Consider the following 15,409-nt stretch of genomic DNA (forward strand, 5'->3'; position numbering starts at 1 on the left):
CTGATGAGTGTGGGGATATGATTGAATATGAGAAGTCTATACTAATGATGAACAAACTCTATGAGAAAAAATTAAGCACTATTTTGGAACTATATAAGTTTTGGAAGAGAATACAGGAGGAAAGGAAAAGTGTTGAACAATACATTACAGCTCTTAGGGAGTTGGCCAGGACATGTAAATTCAGTCAACAATTGGAAGAAAGATTGAGAGATCAATTTATGCTAGAATGCAACAGTAGAAAAGTGCGAGAGAAACTGTGGAGTGTGGATGACCCACCTTCAGACATGTTCCTACGAATGGCTAAGGAGGTTGAACACACAGAGAAGTGTGTGAAGACTTTAGAAAGTAGAGTAAAGAAAATTACAGTTAAAACAACTTTAGTAAATACACTGCAGCCATCCAGTGAAGAAGCGATTTCAAGTGTAAGTAACCAAAACATAAGGAGAAGTAACAGTGACAATAGAGAACCCAGACTCAACAGATATAACTGAGAGAACAGAGATACTGGAGAAACAATGAATAAAAAGAGGGATCAAGGTCACATCACAGAATTTTGACATGGTCGAAGTGGACAACGATGAAGGGGACGGGCTATATCAAGTACATGCTATAGATGTGATAGTCCATCCCACTGGGCTAATAGTCCGAATTGTCCTGCTCTACGAATAATTTGCCGGAACTGTAATGGAAAAGGACACCTAGCTAGATGCTGCAGGAATAAAATCACTAACATGAATTGGATCGGAAATGAAGATAGTGATGAAGGTCAAGAATGTGTGTCAATAATAGGAGGTGAAGATGAAGAGTTTGATAGCCCAAAAAACACCATTCTGTTTAATGGGAACCTGATAATTATGATGTTAGATTCGGGAGCCTAATACACACTCATTCCATAGGTAATATGGAGAAAATCCAGACCAAAGTATTTACATGAAATTGACATAAAGCTGAGAGCCTATGGTTGCGCAAAAAATGGGCAGAAGGATGCATATATGTCTCAAAGAAAGGAGCATGTGTTCTATCAGTGTGCAACATTAAATCAATGGTTTAAAAAAAAAGAATCTCTGCTACTGAGCTGGACACATCAAAGGTTACTAAAGGTACACCTAGATCTGAATGCAGTAGAATCAGCTTTCCTAATTGAATCCACACAAACAAACAAAGGAAAGAAACAAACTGAAATATTTAAAGATGAGATTGGTTGTGTGAAAGGATTCACACATCGCATTTTGCTGAAACAAGGGTGTAAACTGGTCACACATAAAATACGTGGTGTTCCGATATCCATGAGAGATGAGGTAAAATTGGAATTAAGAAAATTGGAAGAAAAAGGAATAATCAAAAGGATTAATGCATCGGAATGGGTGTCCAGATTAGTGATGGTGAGGAAGAGTTCAGGAAAAGTAAGAGTGTGTATCGACTTAAGAGAACTAAATAAGTGTGTGATTCCTCAAAGACATCCTCTACCTAACATCCAAGAGTTGATTTCCACAATGGGATCCACAAAGATTTTTTCGACACCTGATCTTACTGCTGCCTACCATCACGGAAAACTGCACAAAGAGTCAAGGCATTTGACTGCATTCATCATACTGTAGGGCCTGTTCCAATATCGCGTGATGCTGTTTAAATTAATATCTGTGGCTTGAGTATTTCAGAAAATAATGTATTGATTTTTGATGGAGAGGAGGGCGTCATCTTTTTCCAAGACGATATCCTAGTATAGGCTGGCAAAGAGGAAGAACATAACAGAAGATTAGAGAGAGTGTTCAAAAATCAGTAGGAAAGAAATTGAATACTTTGGACATGCAATCTCGAAGGAAGGGATTGCACCAAAGAAGGATCTAGCCAGTGCAATAGAACATATGGTCACGCCGAGCTGCACCGAACAGGTCAGGACATGTTTAGGTATGGCTGAATATTATAAGTTTATACGAGGATTTGCGGATCATGCGGTTACTTTAAGGAGTATGATGAAGACGAACAAGAAATTCACATGGGTCGAAGGATGTGAGAATGAATTTCAATACATAAAAAAGGCTTTGATGACAGCGCAAGCATTACAAAATGATGAGAGTGGTAGACACACAGTGATTACGACAGATGCGAGTAATGTAGGATTAGGAGTGGTTTTGACACAAATTCATGAAGGGAAAGAGTACATAATAGCATGCGGGTCTCGTTTACTTAAAAGAGCAGAAAAGACATATGCAACCATCAAAAAGGAAGGTTTGGCCATCAGGCAGGCTTGCGGCAAATTTAGAAGCTTTGTGTGGCAAACTAGATTTGAACTACGTAAAGATCACAAACAGCTGGTTGAAGTTTTCTCAACGAAGGGCCTAGACAAAATATCAGGCAGGATAAGAAGATGGGTATCTAGGTTACAAGAATTTGACTTTACAATAACAAATATTCCAGGAGTGAGAAACTATTCAGCAGATTGCCTGTCAAGGATGATACTCAATGTGGACTCTAAGGATGATGATGAAGAACAGGAGATGATTTGTGAAATATATGAATCTTCAATATCAAAGCAAGTGTGGTGTGAAGAAATAGCAAAGGATACTAGAATGATGCTCGTTGTCAAAGGCCTAGAAGAAGGTGAATTAAATATAGACAAACTTTGAGAAGCTGGAATGGAAGGCTTCTGGAATGTAAGGGATGAACTATGTGTTCAAGATGGCTATCCTATGAGAGAAGGTAAGTTGGTGCCGTCTGAGAGAATCAGGGAGAAGGTGATACATCTTGGACATGAAGGTCATGAAGGAATCATGAAAACCAAACGCAGAATAGGGAATACCTATTGGTGGCCGGCATGTGGCATGCAGATTGATAGAAGTGTCTAAAATTGTATCTTTTGTATTAATTGTGAGAAAGTGTGTGTGAGTGAGAAGTATCCAATAGCTCTGACAGACATACCTGAGAGAGCATGGAAGAAGATAGCTATTGATGTATTGGGGCCTGTGTGGAGTGAGGCTGTCAAACCTTTTGCATTGTTGTTATTGATGTGTTGACTAGATGGGCAGAGTTGATGATGGCTCCACATGTAACGACCAAAAGAGTGATTAATTTCTTGGAAGAGCTATGTGGTCGTGGGGGTTACGCAGAAGAACTATTGACGGATAATGGTTCACAGTTTAAGTCAAGGGAAATGGAAGAGTACCTGAGGGAAAGATCCATTACACACAAAATTAGTGCCATATACCACTCACAGACAAATTCGGATTGTCGAGAGGTACACTAGAGTGGTAAATGGGAGAGATTGGAAGGAGGTTTTGAATAGGGCGGATGTGCCTCATAGGTTCATGCCGCACAGCACAACTGGGGTGTCCCCTTTTGAACTTAACATAGGGATGAAGGCCAGCACCAACTGTGTCCGGGTTGGATGAGTGAGGTGACTGGTATAGAAGTGGAGCTGGATGCTGTGGAGGGAAACATTGGGAAGAAGCTATTAAGCAATAAGTCACAGCAAGATAACAGGCATTTCAAGAAAGCAAAGGTTCCACAGGTTGGATGTTGGGTTAGGATCAAATTACCAGTGGTCCTGAGGCACAATGGTACCAGTGGTACAAACCTATTGAAGTAGTGCAAGTATTCAAACATGCTGTGAGAGCAAAGGATGGTAGAGTGTGGAGCAATGGAAGAGTGATGATTCTGATAGGGTATGGTGAAGGGATTTTCCTTGTCAGAAGATACAGATACTTCAGCAGCAACATCGAGGTTTGGGAGAAGCAATCGAAGGCCAAGTCACTTAGATGACTATGCTGAGTGATGAGTACACCGGAAGAGGTGTTCAGTGATCTCCTCAAATTCCAGAAGCTCCTTGGGACTTTCCTTTTCACCTCTTCTTTCCCTTCTTCCCTCCTCTGCTAATCCCACAGTTGCTGAGATTGATGACCAGGGCCCTTATGTTTCCTTCCGGGGCCCTGGCCTCCCATAGCCAATCGCCTCCAGCCTCCACCAACCCACATCACTTGCCTTGGAGCCCTCTGGCCTATGCCACTGTAGGCCTGCACTTTTATACTTATGGAGCAGAACACTCCCTAGCACTTCCGACACTGGGCACTTACATCTGCTGCTCACCCACAAGCATGGGCACTCCAGCACCTACCCCCCACTTCCTCTTCCCCTCTACTCTCTCTGCACTTGCACACTCTGAATGCTCACAAAGCCTAGTAGGATCGCTTTTATCCTCCAGTGTATTGCATTTTCAATCCCATGTACCCGCCCTGTTGCCCTGTCGGTGCTTTGAAACACAGTTTACTTGTTGTATAAGTGCCTAACAAATGCACAATAACAAAAAAGAAAGATATTTTTTAGAAACAGAATCACCCACATCATTTTATTTATTGATAACAATGTAAAAGAATAGGGTTTTCACAACCTTGCCAGATGGTATCCTGCAAATCCCCCCATTGCAACCATTGTTTCATTGCACATAGTGCAGCAAGTAATGTTACATATACATTTCAGGAAATGAAATCTTAAAAAGATAACATCAGCAAAGATATTTTTAAAACGGCTGAAAATACATAAATCTGTTAATTTTAATTCAATTCTGTAAACTTTAATCCAGCTACAAAAACCGTGCTAAATAACCTGGAAAATGGAACCAGACCCTATAATAGCTAAAAAGTGTTTTGTTGTTGGCTGGTTTATCACCATTAACACTTTAAAAGCAATATTTTAGGGAGATCATTTTTTATAGAGGTTAAAGAGAAGGTGAGCGAGTATCCTGCATGTCCATAGTGTATGGTTTTTGCTAGGTTTGGTATGAAAGATCGTAAGTAGCTCTTATAAGAAGCATGGAATACCCTTCCACTTTAAAAAGGATCATAAAGAGTTTTTGTTAAAGGAGTGGAAAGCACTAGAAATGCTGATACAGTCAAAATGGATTGGTGATATATATCCAGTGCAAAACGTACACTTCAAAAGTAGAATGTTTAACGCTGGTTCTTGAATTCCCAGAACCTTCTAAAAGCCAAATTCAATGTCAGGCAGGGGGTCGAAAGGGCCAGACCAATCCAGAGGTTTATTATAGACAACACTGAAATGGATTTTCTAAAAACATCCAATGAAGAAATTGAGTGGTAGAGGACCGGATCTCCTGTTTTCCCCTTTTTCAAATTTGCAATAAAGGTTGCTGGTTTCCAGGTAGCAGGTGCTCCCATTTGCATTAAAAAGAGCAAGGAGTATGTGATACAGGAAGACTGATCATATTCATAAATGTTCATTGGGCAATAATCAGGGCCATCACTCTTAGCGGAGGTTGCTTCTTCAATGATTCTTCTTATATTTGCTTTTCAAACACTAAGATAGCCTTCCCTACAAATGATTGATCGAGGAGGCCCATATTGGTATTAAAAGTATTTGATGCATAAGCTCATACACAACAGAATTGTTTTTTAATCAATTCTTTGGGCCCCCTTTAACTGACTGCTAGCAAGGACAAAAACAAATGAGTCTTCCTCCAAAGAGGCTTGCATTTGACCTTCCCATGGTCATTTTTTCTCCTGTTTGTTTGCTCTGAATAGCACTTTATTGTACATCCTCTGATGAGAAGTTATATATCCCCAAATTGGGACATCTGTTTTTAAAGCTACAAGCAGCCTCTTCTTCACTTCTTTACATTGTCTACCATACCAGTTGTTGTGATTTAACAGCTTAGACTGGAAGGTTTTCATTGTTGTTACATGTTTATGCAGTATCGCAAGGAGAGGCTCAAAAGACTGTATAATTTGAATTTGAATGAGGCCCTGGGATATTTGCAGGCCAGCCAGTTTTACAAGTGATTTCATATTTAACCATGTATTCCTAGATTGATGTTGAGACAATCCAAGTCCTCGTCTGTTAAAAGTAATCTCATAGGAAACCTATCTGCACTCCGGCCTACTTTCTTAGTATCTATGTTCAAACCATTTTTGAGTATGAGGATGTTATGATCACTTTCTCAATGGCTGACTGCTTCCATATCAATTACATTGGGCCAAAAGAAAACTGGTATTAAGAAATAGTTAATTGTGCTACAAGGAGTGTCTGAGATAGTTCTTCAATTATAAGGAGCATAGTTCAGTCCTAAATAGGTAGGTGAGAAACCAATAACCATTGGTATTCTACAAGGAGTGTCTGAGATAGTTCTTCAATTTCAGGAGCATGGTCCAGTCCCAATTAGGTAGGTGAGAAACCAATAATCATTGGTATCCCTCCTGCAATCCAATAATCTAACGGTGGATATCGAGAGGTAAATATTCCAAACAATCAAAAGGGTTATGATCTTAAGTAATACCCATTTTCATATCAAATCTCCCCTACCACCAGCCCATTATTTGCTGGGCCACCATAATTTAGCTGAATGTCCAGAAATGTTTGACGTTGCATTAAAGATGTTATATCGCCTGGGTCTTTTGTTTCATTGTAGAAAAGTACTATTGTTAAATTGTTGCTTGACAGAAAATTCAGAATGACTGAAAATATCATATCAGTACTGATCAGAGGTGATGTTTAGCTCCACTATGACCCAGACTGCCAGACTCCCTTTAATCTGCCTTTGTGGGAACCAGACATATTAGCACAACAACTCAGAAACCCATCAATGTTAAATCATTTAACTGACTAGGCTTGTTGTAACATTAAAATATCAAATGAATTAACATAAACATCTCTCCTCAGACATTAGATGGCTTAAACCTTCTACATTCTATGAGCCAATTATAATGGACCTTTTAACATTCTCTTAGTCCAGTGAAATATTTGTTATTTCCTCCACTTCTTTTGTACCATTTTCCAGAAAAGGTACAACAATGACCATGTAATAGTTTAGTCATTCAATGTCCTCCGACGATGCAAGTGGTGGAAAAAGGGTTTGGGCTAAAAACGTTCTCTGGGAAAGAATGCCTTTCACCCACACTATTCTTTTGACCATATTATAAGATGCAAAGGAATGACTGAGAAACATCTTTGCATTATTTAGAGACATAGAGGCCAGACAATAGAACAACCAAGGGGAACAATTGTAATGCCTTTTCTGTGGGAAGGAGCATGTCTCCATGTGTTTAATGTATCAGATGTTTTACCTTCATGAATTCATGAAAGAACCACGCTATCACCCTCTGGATTTTTTGGGCTGTAAACAACCCAATTCACTCTTCTTGCCATTAAAACATCTTCTTAGGATGTCTGTGCCATCAAAGAGTAGGTAAGTGATCTGTAATCAAAGAAACTTTACTGAGAATTAAAACTGTCGGGGTACATTGTGGAGGACGCTTCAGCGTGGTCGAAGATGGATTTTTATTTTGATTGATTATAATGCGTAGAACACAAATTTGCAACAGTGACAGATTCAGGGAGCTTAGTGGCTATTGCCTTGCCTGAACTAGCAAGTAGTTTCTGAGCTTCACCAAATTCCCCAGACTGATGTGTTGCAGCTTTGCCACCTGTCCCTCCTCTGGATAGTTTGGATATTACATTTTCTAAGTATTTTGATAGATTATTTGATGGGGGGAAAGATGCTATTAGGTTGTCAGCATTCCTCAATGAAATCCTCCAACTTCATCATACGTTTGCCCAAATTAAAGAGCATTTGTTTGTTAATGGTCAGCATTTTATGCATAGCATTTTCCATGGGGAACCCTCAAGCATTAACTCAAACATAGCAACTGCCGTCTGAGCAGTTTTAGATGGTAGAGAGGATTTCTCAGCTGACTTCATTTTAGGAGTTTTAGGTGGAACCACATCACCCCTTTTATATTCCAATCTGAATGATTCTTTCGGATGTTCCAATGTCCTTCTGGATTTAACTTAAACATTTGGCTTATGACGGTCCCCAGAGGCATTCTAAATAGATTTCAATATAGAGGTCCATTTCATATCTATCTGCAGGTTTGTGGCTTGATAAGGGGGAGGATTTCCAGACCCACTAGTTTGCTCAGAAGGCGGTGAAGGAGCAGTGCAAGGGGTTGAGGGCATATTTTCAACATGGGCCATTTGTGATTCAGTATCAAGCCCAGTGTTTACAACAAAAAACACATCCATTATTTTGGGATGTAATAGCTGTATTCTTTTCTTTGAGTGGCTAATTTGAGGTGGCGACGCAGATGCCTTGCGTTTGGGCCACCTATCCATGGCAGGCTCCCCAATATAAATGAAATATGATGTATCAACGATTCAAAAGGAGGGCAATAAAACCTGGCAGGAAAATTCCATTTTCAGACAGGACGTTCACAACTATCTCCCAGGGTGTCTCTGAGATAATCCTGTGTGCCAAGCAGCGCCTTAAGATTTGAGGTTTAAAGAAGACTGTTGATAAACAACAGTGCACAGAGTGTCTAGTCAGAAGAGATTCAAGCAACTTGGGATTCAAAATTGGAAACGTTAGTAACCGGCATGCTGAATGAAAATTGAAACAAACTCACCGATTGGTGCGTTTCCGAGCCTTACCTCACCGGTAAGGCTGCGCATGTTGCGGCGTGCCGCTCGCGCCGGTCTTCCTTTATTTTTCTCTTTAGGTCACCATGGAAAGGGATAAGGAACTACATCTAGTCCCTTCTCGCTGTTCCATGGTAGCTATGTTATTTTGTTTACATTTTGTTCACTTACTTTAATGGCCGCCATGGAAGGGGAGAATGGACTACGTCTAGACCCTTCTCCCCTTCCATGGCAGGCATTTTCTTTGTTTACTATGGCAGCCATGGACTAAGAAAATGGACTATGTTTCCTAGGCCGCAGCAGCCATTTTTTTCCCTTTTTGTTTGGGCTGCAAAACGCATCACGTCTAACAACCGGAAAAAAAGACCATTAGTATCCCATTCTAATGGGCCGAGGTACTACTTGCAATACGCCCTTCGCTGGTGGGTCATTACTGCATCCGGTAATGCCCAGGGCGCCTTCATTAATGCCCTTGCTTCGCTTGGGCCTGTAACTATGGGTCACAGGGGCATTGCCTGACATGGTAATGGCCCGCCGGACCTGGGCCTATTGCCTAAGTACAACACAGACAACAATAAAATAGCGAGACAGCCTGGAAAATGGGCAGGAGAGCTGTAACCAGCTGATAGGCACTGGCGGGAAGAATCAAATCAAGTGGAGTAGCAAATGTTCAAAATAAAAGAGAGACCTTAATACGTATTCCGCAGGATAGTCTGCAGCGACCCTTCATGTAGCTTACATGGTTTGCTCAGCACCATTACCCACATCATCATCAGCCAACTCCACACTATGAATTGATGACTGTTGACTACTGTGTGCTGACAGCCTACTTCCCACTTAGTTCCACTTCGCTGTGGCTGCATCGTGGCATCTTGATTATGGAGTCCCTCTCCAGGTTCTCGCTCTGCCCATCAGAATTTTCAGATAAGCAGCCTGCTCCCGCTGCCTTCCGCTACCAACTTCCTGCTTAGCGCCACTTTGCTGCAGCATGTACATTATGGATTCTCTCTCTAGGTTATCACTCCTCCAAGCAGAGTTTTTAGACAAGCAGCCTCCTCTTGCTGCTTCCTGATACCATCTGCCCACTTAGCAGCACTTTGTGAAGTCACTCCTGTATCATTTCTGACATTGGAGATAACAGATAACTTGAGGACTTGAGATCTTTTTTTTCTATTTGTAATAAATACCACTATCAAATGACCAATAGAGTGACACGTACAAGTGTTTCTGTATTTGGTATGTGTATACTGTAAATCCTCTGGATTGAAGAAATGTGATTGTGCAACTTATCAACAAAAAAGTACGGTTGTCATCCATATAAACCCTATGTGGTGGGGAAAATGTATCACCTTATTCTAAAAGACTAAGGGAAGGCCAGAACCGGAAATGTCTGAATACTCATCAATGCGGGGCTCCCCTCCCATCCTATGATGTCCTCTGTGTTTATGCTCTGCCAGGTTTTGCAACCTGTGGGTGTCCACATGTTTTGCACTACAACTCCCATGATACTTCACCAATGAATATACTGGCCAGGTCTCAAGGGAATTGCAATCCAAAACATCTGGTGATCTAATGGTTGTTTTTTGTACTTGTCATTAAATGGACTCCTTTTGCCAAACTATCGAGTTGTCTTTATTGATTTGATGCAAGAGTATTAATCTGCATCCCCGTCCATCTCAAGGGTTCTGTTGCTCATCTTAAAGAGCTGTTGGGAAACCCCCAGCTCTATGGGCCAGTTGGGGTCCCACTGCATACCCCCACTTCCTCTTCCCCTCTACGCTCTCTGCACTTGCACGCTCTGAATGCTCATAAGGGGCTTGTATTGCATTTTCAATCTCATGTTCCCGCCCTGTTGCTCTGTGGGTGCCTTGAAACACAATTTACTTGTTGTGTAAGTACCTAACAAATGCACAATAACAAAAAAGAAAGATATTTTTTAGAAACGGAATTCCCCATATTTTATTTATTGATGACAACGTAAAGGAATAGGGTTTTCACAACCTTGCCAGATGGTATCCTGCAAATCCTCCCATGGCAACCATTGTTTCATCACACAAAGTGCAGCAAGAAATGTTACATATACATTTCAGGAAAATGAATCTTAAAAAGATAACATCAGCAAAGATATTTTTAAAATGGCTGAACATACATAAATCTGTTACTTTTAATTCAATTCTGCAAATGTTAATCCAGCTACAAAAACAGTGCTGAATAACCTGGAAAATGGAACCAGAGCCTATAATAGCTAATAAGCGATTTGTTGTTGGCTGGTTTATCACCATTAATACAAGCAACACTTTAAAAGCAATATTTTAGGGAGATAATTTATATAGGGGTTAAAGAGAAAGGGAGCAAGTACTTACCCCGCCTAGAAACATCTTCGAGAAGGGAAAGGAGATGGCCATTATCCTGAATTTCCGTAGTATATGGTTTTTGATAAGGTTGGTATGAAAGTACTTAAGTAGCTCTTATAAGAAGCTAGGAATACCCTTCCACTTTAAAAAGGATCATAAAGAGTTTTTGATAAAGGAGTCAAAGGCACTAGAAATGCTGATACAGTCAAAATGGATTGCTGATATATATCCAGTGCATAACGTACACGTCAAAAGTACAATGTTTAACACTGGTTCTTGAATTACCAGAACCTTCCAAAAGCCAAACTCAATGTCAGGCAGGGGGTAGAAAGGGCAGGGCCAATCCAGAGGTTTATTATAGACAACACTAAAATGAATCTTCTAAAACACCCAATAAAGAAATTGGGTGGTAGAGGGCAGGATCTCCTGTTTTCCCCTTTTTTCAAATTTGGAATAAAGGTTTCTGATTTCCCACTAGCAGTGTTCCTGAAGGTGCTCCCATTTGCATTACAAAGAGCAAGGAGTATGTGGATACAGGAAGACTGATCATATTCATAAATGTTCATTGGGCAATAATGAGGGCCATCACTCTTACTGGAGGTTGCTTCTTCAATAACTCTTCTTATATCTGCTTGTTCAAACACTAAGATGTCCTTCCCTACAAATGATTGATCGAGGAGGCCCATATTGGTATTAAAAGTATTTGATGCATAAGCTCATATATGTGGTGTGTGAGGAGGAGGGCCTGGCCTAGCTACGTGACGCACGTAGCGTCACCCGAAATGAAAACACAAACACCGGGTATGGGTGTCCGAGCGGGAACTGCCTTTCAGCGGGCTCCACGCTCGCCTTTATTAACTTGTCCACGTGACCGCGGTCACGTGGACATCACATCCCTCATCAACTTTTGGATGGCTGATCAAACATAAAAGATCACTGGTATTCAAGCAGGTATTTTAAAGTCAGGAAAACTTTCAACAATCTGTTCAAACCTGAAGAACGCCTGTATTCACGACAGGCATTTAAGACACAAGAACATAGTCTTTCAACTTCTGGAGTCTTCTGTGACTTCTCCTTCAATCACCACTTCCAACACCTGTGAATATTCATAACTCTTCTCACTTGTCTGCCATTGATGTAGCCCTTCACGTCTTCTGTCAGGGCTGCTTCCTAGTTTTCACCTTGACCGAACGTAGACACCATTGAGGACATAGCCTTTTAGCCTCGTCAATGGTATTGGCTGCTTTCTTAGCGTGTACCGCTCACTCCTCTCCCGTGGAGGAGTGTGGGATGTGTCCCATCTTTTTCTTCTTTTTCTAGACGGGCTGGAGACCCTAAGCTTGTCTCTTCACTTCGCCCTTTTTGAGAGTTGTCGGTCTGTGCTGGTTGGTCTCCTCCGAAACTGCTTTCTCTTTTTCCTTCCTCCCACAATGTTGGCGGGACTTTTTGGAAGTGCGAGGCATTTCTTGATACTGACTCACGCCCTCGCGTGGCTGACACGATGCCATGCTCTCGATGGGATACTGTCCATGGTTCTGATTCATACAGCAGTGACATTTTTCCCTTCCGGTTCCAAGTCTTCACTAGTACTGTGTCGCCAACCTGTAGGTCACTGGTCACTGCTCTCCTGGCTAAGTCCTCTCTCGCGTTGTGTAGCCGCCTTCTTGTCTCGATGTTGTCCCAATCAGCTGGGGTTGGTTTCCAGGAGTGGTGCAGGGGCAAACCCCCTTGAATGGGGACCTGGAACATTAAATCCGCTGGGCTGATGTGTGTTGAGGAGTGTGGCTTAAAACAGTACGTGTGTAGGAATCTGTAAAGCTCGGGGAGCCACCTGCGGCCTTTGTCCTTTGCAACTCGGATGGTTTTGTTGATAGACGCCATAAATCGTTCAGCGTCCCCATTCACTTGCGGCCAGTACAGTGTGATGTGATGATGGCGTATCCCTAGATCTTCCATAAAGCGGTGGAATTCCTTGCTTGTGAACGGCGGGCCGTTATTACTTCGAATCGCTGATGGAATGCCATGCGTTGCGAACAAAAATGTCTAGAGCTGTAGTAACCATTTCTGCTTCTGTGGAGTAGACCAGTTCCACTTCGGGATACCGTGTGTGCTCATCAATCGCCACTAACAGGTAGGCTTCATTAGCGACAGTGCAAAAGTCAATGCTGATGGATTCCCACCTGCAAGTGCTTCTTGGTAGGTATTCAATGGGCTTTGGTGGTCCCGGCGACGTGAAGACCGGCAGGCGCTGCAGGTTTCTACAAGGGCCAATACTTTCTGTTACATGTGAGGCAGCCAGATATGTGACTTCAGCTATGCCAATGTTTTGACAACACCCTGGTGTCCCTCAGGTGCCAATTGGATTGCTCTCTCATGTAGAGACAGCGGCAGCACAATCCTATGCCCTTTCAGGATTAGCCCTTCCACCGATATGGACAATTCATGGCGTATCCCGAACAGCGCATGTAAGAGTTCTTTCGCTGATTGTGTTCTCCTAGTGACTGCCGACAGGAATGTCTTCCATTCCCCTGTCAGAGTAGCAGTCTTCGCAAGCTGTAGGCATGGGTCACTCTCTGTTTCAGACTGAATATCTTTTAGCAACATGGCTTTTGGTCTAGCAAGCTCAATGATTTGGCAGACCTGCTCTTCTGCAATTTTCACAGCTTCCTTTTCAGATGCCGTAGCCGCTCGTGGGTGGCGTGATAAGTAATCCACAGGATTGTCGGCTCCCGCACGGTACTGCACATTCAGGTCAAACTGTTGCACTTGCAGTAGCTACCGTTCAATTCTTGCAGGCGGGTGTGGTGCTGTGCCTCCAAAAATAGGGATGAGTGGTTTATGGTCGGTGAGCACTTTTATCGGGTGTCCTAGAATATACACATGAAAATGCTTGCACCCCCAGATAATGGCTAGTGCCTCCTTCTCGATAAGAGCATAGTTTTTCTCTGCCGACGTAAGTGCTCTGCTTGCGAACGCAATAGTGTACACCATTCCATTCTTGTCTCCCTGCGTCAGCACCGCTCCTGACCCAATTGGACTGGAGTCCATGAGAAGTTCCGTGGAGCGATTGATGTCAAAAAATACCATGGTGGCATCACTGGAGAGCGAGTCTTTTATTTTCTGAAACGCCTGTTCCTCCCTGATGCCCCACTGCCATGTGGCTTTGGCTTTCGTGAGTTCTCGTAGCGGAGCAACAACCGTGGTGAGATCTGGGATGAAACGGCCACAATACATAGCCATGCCTAAGAAACTTCCCACTTCTGACACAGTCGATGGTGCTTTCACATTTTTGATGTCGCTAACTTTACTGGGGTCTGGGGAGACGCCTTTTTCATTGAAAACATATCTGAAAAAACTGAGTGACTTCTTTGCAAACTCGCATTTTTCTGCATGGAGTGTGAGTCCCGATTCTTCTAGCCGTTGCAGTGTCGCTGCTAGCCGAGCTGTAAGTTCCGCTTCCGTTCTTCCGTTGACTAAGATATCATCGCTGACATTGGTGACACCTGGCAGATCCTGGAGCACTCGGCGAATCTCATTCTGGAAGACCTCTGCTGCTGAGGATATCCCAAAGTTAAGGCAACGGTATAGTCGGAGCCCTAAATGTGATGAGAAAGTAGTAATGTAGCGCGATTCCTTGGCCAATCGAATCTGATGGTAGCCAGATCGAAGTTCGAGCTTGCTGAAGACAGATACGCAGGTGAGGTCTACGATCAGCTCATCAATCGTTGGCGTAATGTGTCTTTCCCGGCCAATAGCTGCATTGGGAAGATGCATGTCAATACAGATGTATACAGCATTGGGTTGTTTGGGTTTTGCTGTGACTACCATGGGGGAAACCCACAGGGTAGCTCCCGTTGTCTTTTCGATGATTTTCTGATCTTCCAGTTTCTTCAGTTCGGCTTCTACGGCAGCCCTCATATGAAAAGGGACCCTCCTGTGTTTCACTGCTCGGGGTTCAATGGTCTGGTCAATGTGGAGCTTCACTGATCGACCTTTGAGACACCCAATGCCAGTGAAGAGTTTCTGGTGTTTTTTTAGAAGGATATCAATGTTCTCAGGCTGGATTACAAGATTGAACTGTATTACTTCAAGGCGTTCAGCCGTGGTGCAGCTGAGCAGGGTTTCATTGCCAGCATCCAAAACATGGATCCGGGTTTTGCTGCTGATGCCACAATGTGAAAGTGTCGTTTTGAAGTATCCTGTTACTGGGAGAGGCTTCTTGCACCCATAAGCATACAGCAGGACTGAGCGTCGTTGGAGCTTCGGCTGTGGTTTAAGCTTGTCGAATCTGGAGACTGGCATAACATTCACAGTGGCTCCGGTATCTATCATCATGGTGACTGGGATGTTCCCTACTAGCACTGTGCATCGTCGGGACTTGGCACCACTGTGGTCGTTGTTGTCTCTTGGTTTCACAGCTGATATCATGTGTGCCTTCTCCCTTCTCCGACTGTAGGTCCATCTGGTGTTGCTTGGGGATGTCTCCCTGCTGGATTGACTTTCTTCACTACTACCCGCACTGTCGGACCCTTTACCCCCAATGGTGCATGCGCGCCCACTTCTGCTATGCCGGGGCTTCTCCATTTGTCTTTTCTGACGGTGTGGCTGTTTCTCTCGACGCTTAGTGGATC

The sequence above is a fragment of the Ambystoma mexicanum genome, chromosome 7p (assembly GCF_040938575.1).
Source record: "Ambystoma mexicanum isolate Mex_15411 chromosome 7p, UKY_AmexF1_1, whole genome shotgun sequence".
Taxonomy (NCBI): Eukaryota; Metazoa; Chordata; class Amphibia; order Caudata; family Ambystomatidae; genus Ambystoma; species Ambystoma mexicanum.